Below are 9,208 nucleotides of genomic sequence, written 5' to 3' on the forward strand. Positions count from 1 at the left end.
CGTGGTTTCAACAACAAAAAGATTTATTTTGTACTACTCCTACAGAAACCATACTGATATTTATTTCCACTGTTCTCTCACTTTGCATACATTTGATCTGCAAACTGTGATGAAGTATGTCCTCCGTTCCGCCATTCAGTCTGGCAACAGTATTTTATGGCTGCTTAAGAAAAAATAAAAGCAAGCCCATAATTTAGAAATAACAAGGCAACTGAGAATGGTGTTTGTCCTACTGATTTTCCCAGTAACTCGCTAGTGACTAACAAGAAAAGACACAGCTTGAGTTTCAGACCGTAGACTTAGTTTGCAAACCTGGCACTTAAGGAAAAACCATGTTCTAGACTTTAACTGTAACTGAGTTTTCTAACATTGTAATTGGGATAAGAAATAGAACATCTAAATGCATATAGAGTTTATAAACCAAGTTTTCAGAGTGGAATCACACTTCAGAGGACTTAGAACAAAAATGCCACTATTACACTGATGCATAATTTAATCACTGCCATTTACACTGCACATGACTTTTAGTTTCAGCCTAGAGAATTATCACATTTAGTCTTTTTTCCACCTAAAGCAATAACGGAGAACAAAGCCCGAAAACCCTAGAGTTTTCGTGAGTGTGATGCTTTTATTCCTCCCCCTTATCCTAACTACCACCACAGTACGGCAGACACCTCTTCAGCCTGCCTGTATACATGATGTGGTGCTGTCGATGCAACGTTAACCCAGGGTTCTTCTCACACGTATTCCCCAAACCAAGAGCACACCTTCCTGAAGATCCTCGAGAGGAACAGGAATTAGTTGCAAAACAGCACCTTTCCTCATGTAGGGTTATTTTTAAACAGTATTTTATACATCTACACATTTAAACAGCCTCAAAACAGCAAGGAAGGAAGAGTAAAAGTCATCATAAAAAGATAATTTTAAACACGCAAGAGGGACTAACTGGGCTTTATGCGGAAGACATCAACAGAAGAAGTCACTGGAAGAAACACGGTTTTAAGATAATGTGCAATTCCTTACCCCGGTTTCCTGCACTTTATAGGACAACAACAGAAGACGCTGGGTTTTCACCATGCAAGATATTTCATCCAACATATATTCCCTTTCAGGACCAGTAATAAAAAATAAAGTCACATTGATTGTTGTCCCTGTTATCCAAACCACTCAGCGAAATACCGAGGTACGCTTGGGAAATTATAACTATGCACCTTCCGAACACCTTTTGATTAACTCTGTTTGCTTGGTTTTCCTAAGTTAATTGTGAATTGCAAATGTTGTGGCAAAGCAATTTTTACGAGTGCAACAAGAACGAAGTGAGCGAGTGTGGAAATTGGGAACTTTGTAGGAAAAGAAAGAAAGAGGGAGACAGTTATTAAGGAAGACAAATATTTTCCCTAATTACTGTGCAGGCAAAATATTTCTGTTCAATATGCATTTATTTTGCTATGTGATAAAAATGGTCTACTCAACGCAAGAATGTTACTTCCCAACATTAACGTTAGGGCCTTCAAAAGAATGACCGACTGACTCGTCGTTTGTCAAACCAACCCCCAACGATGATAAAAGAAACTTCCTGAAGAAAAGACATGGTTCACCACCTATTTCTCTTTCACTACTCGGACCAGAATAACTCCTTGAGACATACATCAGAATCGTACATGTGCAGAGGAGCAGCGCCCCTGAGCTCGCTCGTTAGTTATCAGATGGAAAATATTCCTCAAGTTCACAAAGAACAGCAAATCAGAACGAACCTGGAACTTAATTCACTGCTCTGAACAGTAAATGGATCTGTTTTTTTAACTCAATTTAGAACAGGAAATATGTCTGGTTATAGCTTCCGAGAAACAGCTCACCTCAGATCTCAGTGGAGGCACCGACCAATTTCGTGGTCCCTTCCCTCCTCCTCGAGGAGCAGCAGGCAAGAAGACGCCAAGCGGGTGCTGGGAAGAGCGGAGGATCTAGGAGCGGCAAAAGCTAAACCGTGCAGGCAAGAAGGAAAAGAAACAGACACCTGCTCCCACCGAGGTCCCGCCAGCCACGCTGAACCATCTCACCCTCTTCCAGAGCTCACAGCACGCAGCTGCGCTCCCTGCCCAAAACGTCACGTAGATCGAGGCAGTTGAGGCGTACCGGATCAGTCCGACTGTTTCGGATCAAAGCGGTTATCCGTCCGACCGGGAACTGCATCAGGATAACTCCAGTCCCTGATGGACCTGAACTAGAGCAGAACTTAAAAGTACTGCTTCAGTTCCCTGGGCGGATACCAGATGATTTCACAAGGATCCCCTACGCCCTTTGTAACAGCACACGAACACTCTAATTTTATTCCCCTTCTACCCGCTGTTATCACAGCGTCGCGTGTCTCCCAAAGACACGCTGCCGTGCTCCAGTATCTGGACGAGATCTTAACACGTCCCATTCTGTCCGCTGACCCCCTTCCGTACTTCTAAACATCAGAAGCAGGACCGCCAACTTCCACGCTGACCTCGTAACTACAGAGAAGTAAAGAAAACTTAAGGCATTTCTTAAGATATTTAAAAAAAAAAAATCCCTCAATTGCACACCATCAAGTAACAACAGATGCAACCTGAAATTATGAATATCTCACTTGGTGCAACCCAGGCTTGGTAGAATGAATTTCCTGAACTCGGCATCTTCTGGATTACTGCAGACACCGTCACCAGTAACTGCCCACGAAAACGGCTGGAGTTCGGCTTCCCAAGCCCCTCTCCCCTCTACAAGAAGCTTTAAACCTAATTATGTTTTTACAGTAAATCCTCCTGCCACAAGAAGCAGATTCATAAGGAAAATTCTTTAATGACTGACGCAGTCTAGGCAAAGGCCCACGTTACGCACCATGCACTGCAACCGTGACACAAAAATTACCAACTATTTCTGAGCATAAATGAAATTGCTAAGATATTACCATCACAGTAACAGAAAATCCTGTTAAGACATAAAATATGTAATGACAGATGGAAGGGAAAAGAATATTTTCATTTGAAATACAGCCAAAAATTTAAATTTAAAGGGGAAAAGCAAACAGAAAACCAGTGCAAGTTTCTACTTTTTCTAACTGCATAATCGGCTACTGTAATGAGATCAGTAAACTTTGGACTTTTCCTATCCATCCTGCAAAATATTATCACCGTATAGGTCCTATACATTCACCTTTTCTACACATTGTCCTGTAAAAGCCACAACTGTTCCAGAATCCCTACCACCTAACGCAACTTTAGTAAGACACAGATGAAACCAAGTGAAGCCTGCAAAGTCCCGTGTGACGGAAGGAAAGGCAGGATGGTGTAAGTCAGCGTTCCTAGAGCAGGCAGTCAAAAACCGGTTCTTGACAGATATATCAGTATATATTCTCGAGGGAAGAGGAAGCCCAGAAAGGCAGGGGGTGCTGGCTGGATCTCTGCTTTGCGCTATCAGCTTCTCCCCGCCGGTATTAGATATTGCCTGTCGTTGCAATCAGATCTAAAGAACTATTTACTTGCATCAGTCATCTGTCAGAAGCCATCAGGCCATCACAAAAATACCAGTTAATGAAAACATACTCGTGATGGCTCGTTTTGTACTGCTGCGCTGAATTTTTAAAACAGAACTATACGTCATGTCATGAAAAAAAACCGCTGGGTCTTTACCAGTGCTTTGATAAGAGGTAACTAAATGCCACCGGGTTTTTTGTTTGCTTAGCCATTCATCCAACAAAGTTCAGATCACAGTACTGAAGTATATTAAAAAGAAAAAAATTCATCAAAAACCTCTACTCTCATTACAAAATCCTTGAGCGGATTATGAAAGAGGAGATAGCAGCTGCTAATTTAAATTTACTTGGGCCTAGAAGAGTCGTTCTGTTTGCACGGGAGCTACCGCACCGTTGCGCACCACACGCCTGCCATTTCCTTCTACCAACGCGTGCACAAGAGGATGACAAACTTACTGAAATTTTACAGTTGGCCCCGAAGAAAAACTTACTGAAATTTTACAGTTGGCCCTACAACGTGCCGGCACTGCAAGTGCTTCAGCATTACCGAATCAGGCAGAAAAGGACTTTAAAAAGGCACGTTTTATTGCAATGCAGATACAACGTAAATGCAATTAGGAGAATTTGCCAGGACATAAGAAATTTGAATGTCTGCTACAGCAATCTTATTCGTGTTCTCCCAAGAAAAACCTACACATCAACAATGCACTAAAACCCCTGCAATCTAACACCAATCATCACTATTAGTATTCAGCTAGTCTATGCACACAAAGAAAAAAACGTTATGTTTTTTGGTAGCTACCGTCACTTCATTAAAAATACTTAAACAATCTTTTGAGGCACTTTCGTTCTGGAATGCCGTTCTTTTCTATCAGTTTACACTGCCTGAAATAGGAAACAAAGTGCCTCTAAAGCTAAACCACGTACTTTCTAACAACTGTGCTTCCTATGTTTTTATTGATGAAGAAAATACTTTAACTGAACTTCTAAGTAAATCTTAAGATTTAACACCATTCAAACTCCTGTCTTTCAAGATTAAAAGCAGTCCCTGGTTAGCCAACCAGCATCAACACATCGTAGTTGACATAGTAACAAAACCATAAAGACAAAAAATTACATTAAAACAATGGTAAGAATTCAGAAGCAGCTCTTGAGAGATTCTAAGCATTGGCAATCTGCCGAGAGCAAACGCTGACCAGGTGCACCAAGATCACTCCTCAGCTTCCTTCTTATCCTCCAAGCCTTTTCTTTTGCAAACGTCCAGTCAGTCACCAAATCATCCTGAACGCGTGGAAGAGCTTTGATGGCCAGGACAGGTAGCTAGGGAGCTAAATATGCAAACAGTATTTACATGGACGCTTCTAAACCAATATTGCTTAATTCAAATTACTTCAGTTACTGGAGCACACGGAAAACAACTTTTTCATGTTAAAAAACCCCAAAACACTGCAAGACTTTGCTTTGGCCCTCAGCGTTAGCCATGTTCCTCATCCCTCCCTCTGTATTTTGCCATGACCCATCTGTCTGATGGCACAGGTGGCCACACGACTCTTTCCTGAGACCGCGGACTGGCCCACTGCAGCCCTCTGGGCCATCTGCTTCCAACTTGGGGGTCACCTCACGGAAACCAAGCCCCTCACCAAACTGCACACACCCTGCTCCTTGCAAATGCCCTTTTCTCAGACCAGCGGAGAGCCACATCTTCCTAGGCAGAGGCAATCCCTCTCTAGCGCTGCTTCGTTTTCAACCCTGGCAGGTAAACCTGGAGGAGAAGAGAGGCCGTGAGCGGAGCTGCGGCAGAGCCCTGAGCTGGAAATGCAAGCGGCAAAGCCAAACAAAGAGGACTTGCACGGCTCACGATCAAACTGCGAAGGAAATCAGTTACCGTATTAAAATTACCTTAAATTAATCCCCCATGCTTGTGTGTTTGATGGGAGAGCAGTGAAAATGCTGGCAGATGCCATTTTGCATGCTCTGGGGAGGATACTGGTGCTCAGTCCCACGCATACGCTTTGCAGACAAGTTCTGCCGACCCCTTCCCTTCCCAAACATACAGAACAAATATTTTTAGCCGGTTATTAACATTAATGCTACTTAAAAAAGAGAAAACACTGGCAAACCGATCAAAAGAGGGAAATATGGCAATTAGTGCAGGCCAGTTGCAGTACTGTTATTATAAGTGAAGTCATTTAACAGACAGATGAGGTTTGCAGAACCACCTCCCATACTTAAATTGTGCCCCCTTCCCCAGAGAGGATATTCTGGCAGCTGAATTCATAACATCAAAAAAAAAGTCATATCAACTTTTTACATGTAACGTAAAACATGATTTCTTAAGTAATCCAGCTAGGCTTCCATTAGTATTTGCTATCAAAATGCTTAAACACAGGCAGAAATCTTTCTTGAAGGTCACAAAGAGAAGAAATATGATGATTAACAACAACACTGCTGACAGCTACCGCCTCCCTAACAGCATAACCTGCAAGTTAGGCCAAAAGTCTCAAAATCAGGGTTCATACTGTTGGGTTCCTAAGTCTTATTCTGGTACCGCTCAATTTTTTCCAAAGTATGAAGATCCAAGGAACACCGCTGACTTGATGGATGCCTTCATACGGCACGGTAAGAAAAGCCTGTCGGCATCGCAGCTGTATTTTGACCCCTGCTCTGATCCTCCGCGGCAAAACCAAGTCTCTGGCAGGCTCCAACCACCTTGGGTAACTTCATAACTGAAGTCGGGTCGGTGACTGCACCAAACCACATCAACTTACTGCAATCCAGCTGCAAACCAAGGCACAGCAACCACCAGCTGCCCGGGGAGAGGACTGCTTGGCATTCAGGAAAGACCGAAAGGGTTTATGCTTCTTGGGAATAATAATATGTAAGGTCTATGCTACGAGACAAAACATGCTACAATGACATTACTTTTTTCAGACACTCGCTGATAAAAGATGGTTAAATATAGCACACAGCTCCCCTGCGAAGCTGGGAAATCTCTACTTCGGCTTCACCAGCACTTCCAACCTACAGCCTGCCATTTATCAATACGAGGCATCAAAAATTTAGGAGGAAAATGACCACGTTGCAGCATCTCCCCTTTCATTTAAATGCGGTGGACAATCACTAAGATGGAATAAAGGAGGGAGGGAAAGAAGCATTTATTTATGCTTATAAAAAGCTGTTTGACTGAAAATCTCATCTCCAAACTTGGGGTTATCCAGAAAGCAGATTCTGCACGGCCAGCATCACGACAAGTTTCTCCGAAGTCCTTACAGCGCTGCGAGAAAACCACAGGAAGCTGCTCAATAAAAATAAACTTCTTCTCCCTCCGCTCTATACGTTAAAGTCAATTCCACTTCGACTCCAGCTTTTGCTTCCCCTCTTTTCTCCGTCCCAGAGCACAGCGTACTTGAATTATCAGAGCTAATTCATTAACGCAAATGAATTTGGCATCTATTTCTCGGGATCTCTTAGATTAGGACTCCATCATTTTCCATCAAAAGCAAACAAAAACGCAAACAGTGATCCTGAGCAGCCTGAAACCAACAGATGCCTTCAACTTGAAAACGCCCCTACTGAAATTGTGGTCGAAAGAATAAATTCCACTTAAAGGTGGCTGCTACTATTCAAGAATGTAAATAGGCACAATCCTGACGCATTTCAAAAGGAAATCCTTTCAGATTTGCATACTTTTGATAGCTTAATTTACCCAATGAAATGGGTGAAACACCACCGGTCAGCCACTGGGTGAACGCGGCCTACAAGTTTTTGCTTCAATAGCAGCAAGCTAAGACGATATTTAAACACACACGTAACATTTCCATTTGCTTAAGATAAGCTAGCAGGAGGACATCGGGCAGAGATCAGCTAGGGGAATTATATTCTTTCCTACCGGTGTAAGATGATGTACCAAATTTATGCCATTTTTTTTTTAAGCTTTACCGCAGGAGAGAGAATATTAAGCTTACACAGCTCTACGGCAACGTCTCACAGCACACGAAAATTAATACCCCGATAAAAACAAACCTAAGGGAGATAAAAACGTTTGGCTTTCCTTTCTGTGGCTTTCACCTTGCTCTCGGAGGGAGGAACGGCTCCATCAGCGTCACACACTCCGGCAACAAAGTCAACGGCTTTGTGTCACTACGTGTACCGCGGCGAGGGACGGATAAAGCACAACAGCGAGAGCGAGGCGTTACCAGCGAAGTCGCCGTCTCCGTTTCGTCCCGTTGCGTTCCGGATCACCGGAATTACCTGACCGGAATTCTTAATTCCAGAACCAGAAGACGCTGCACAGATAAATAGAATTATGCTGCCTCTGCAAGTTTGTCACGATAAAGGCTGGATTTACTTCCCGTTGCTAATACGTCACTCATTAGGCACACAGTAATCCGAGCAATGATAAATGTTGGTTTTTTTTTTAAATTAAGCAGAACAATGTAGGAAGATCCTATGACAAAAGGGGAAGCAAAACCCATCCTGGATCCCCCCAGCGAAAACCCAGTCACGGTGAATCGCGGCTCAGGCACAACCCCGATGACTTTCATTGAGAATTCACCTTTCCGGGCCTTTTGTCGGGTTGTTGTTGGGGTTGTTTTCGGGGTTGTTTTCTTCCCCCCAACCCCCGCAGCTCCGAGGCCGCAGGCCCCTGCACCGCCGGGGAGCAATGCGCATGTGGCGGGAAGGCGGGCGGCCGGGAGCCCCGCACGCCGCCCGGGGCAGGGGTCCCGCCGCCCTCCCCCTCACCCCAAACCCTTCCCGCCCCCGTTCCCCCCCCCCCCCGCCGCCAGCACCAGCTCCATCTTGGCCTCCACCCGCCGGCCGGGCCCGCCGCGGCCCGGCCCCGCCGCCGCTCTCACCTGCGCCCCTCGGGCGGGCTGGGGGGGCCGGGCAGCCCCGGGGGGCGGCCCCAGGCTGCGGCCGCGGCTCCTCCCGGCGTCGAGCGGCCCCCGGTCGCGGCGGCGCTGCCTCAGCCAGACACCGAGCGGCACCCGGCGACGCCGAGGGCGGGCGGGCGGGCGGGGAGGAGCCAGCGCACGGCGCCTGCGCACCGCCCACACCCCCGCGGGGCGCGGGCATGCGCCCGCAGCGCGCTGTGCGTGGCCGTGGGTGCGGGGTGTGCGTGGGCGGGGGGGGGGGGGGGGGGGGCTTGGTAACGGGAGCGGGGGGGAAGCGGGCAGAGCGTGATAAAAAAAGCAGCTTCCCTGACCGGGAATCGAACCCGGGCCGCGGCGGTGAGAGCGCCGAATCCTAACCACTAGACCACCAGGGAGCGATACGAGTTGCTGCAGCCCGCCGCAGTTCCCGCGCTGCCGCCGGGGCTGCAGCGGGGCTGGAGGCTGCAGCGTGGGGAGCAGCGGGGCTGGGGGCTGCAGGTTGCAACAGGGCTGGGGGCTGCAACGGGGCTGGGAGCTGCAGCTTACAGCGGGGCTGGGGGCTGCGGCATGGGGAGCAGCAGGGCTGGGGGCTGCAGCAGGGCAGGGGACAGGACCAGCACATCGCCTTTCATCTGCAGACTTGGGAGTTTGCTGCTTTTGCAGGTGGCCTCTGGGACGCTCAGCCCCCCACGCTCATGCACAGCGACCCTGGGTTTGCTGCAGCACCTTCCTCATCTGCGTGTTTTCTCGGGGTGCTGCAGCGGGCCTGCCACCTGCGCAGCCCTGCACGGCTGCCAGCTCCGGCGCGCCCCGGGAGCGCGGTGCCCCAGGAGCGCGGTGC

At 47.1% G+C, this 9,208-nt stretch overlaps 1 protein-coding gene and 1 non-coding gene across 2 annotated transcripts in view; both read right to left on the bottom strand.

The window, feature by feature from the left end:
- Positions 1–8,499, bottom strand: part of DNAJC5 (DnaJ heat shock protein family (Hsp40) member C5) — a 34,912-nt gene extending 26,413 nt beyond the window's left edge. The window contains exon 1 of the mRNA XM_087749920.1: positions 8,350–8,499. The gene's annotated coding sequence lies outside the window, so the exon portion shown is untranslated. The remainder of the gene's footprint in view (positions 1–8,349) is intronic.
- Positions 8,500–8,690: 191 nt separating this feature from the next.
- Positions 8,691–8,762, bottom strand: TRNAE-CUC (transfer RNA glutamic acid (anticodon CUC)). The gene has a single exon. It is a non-coding gene; the product is annotated as a tRNA-Glu (tRNA).
- Positions 8,763–9,208: the final 446 nt, after the last annotated feature.

This window comes from Nipponia nippon, unplaced genomic scaffold (genome assembly GCF_047370975.1).
Source record: "Nipponia nippon isolate SJK-2023a ecotype South Korea unplaced genomic scaffold, ASM4737097v1 scaffold_13, whole genome shotgun sequence".
Taxonomy (NCBI): Eukaryota; Metazoa; Chordata; class Aves; order Pelecaniformes; family Threskiornithidae; genus Nipponia; species Nipponia nippon.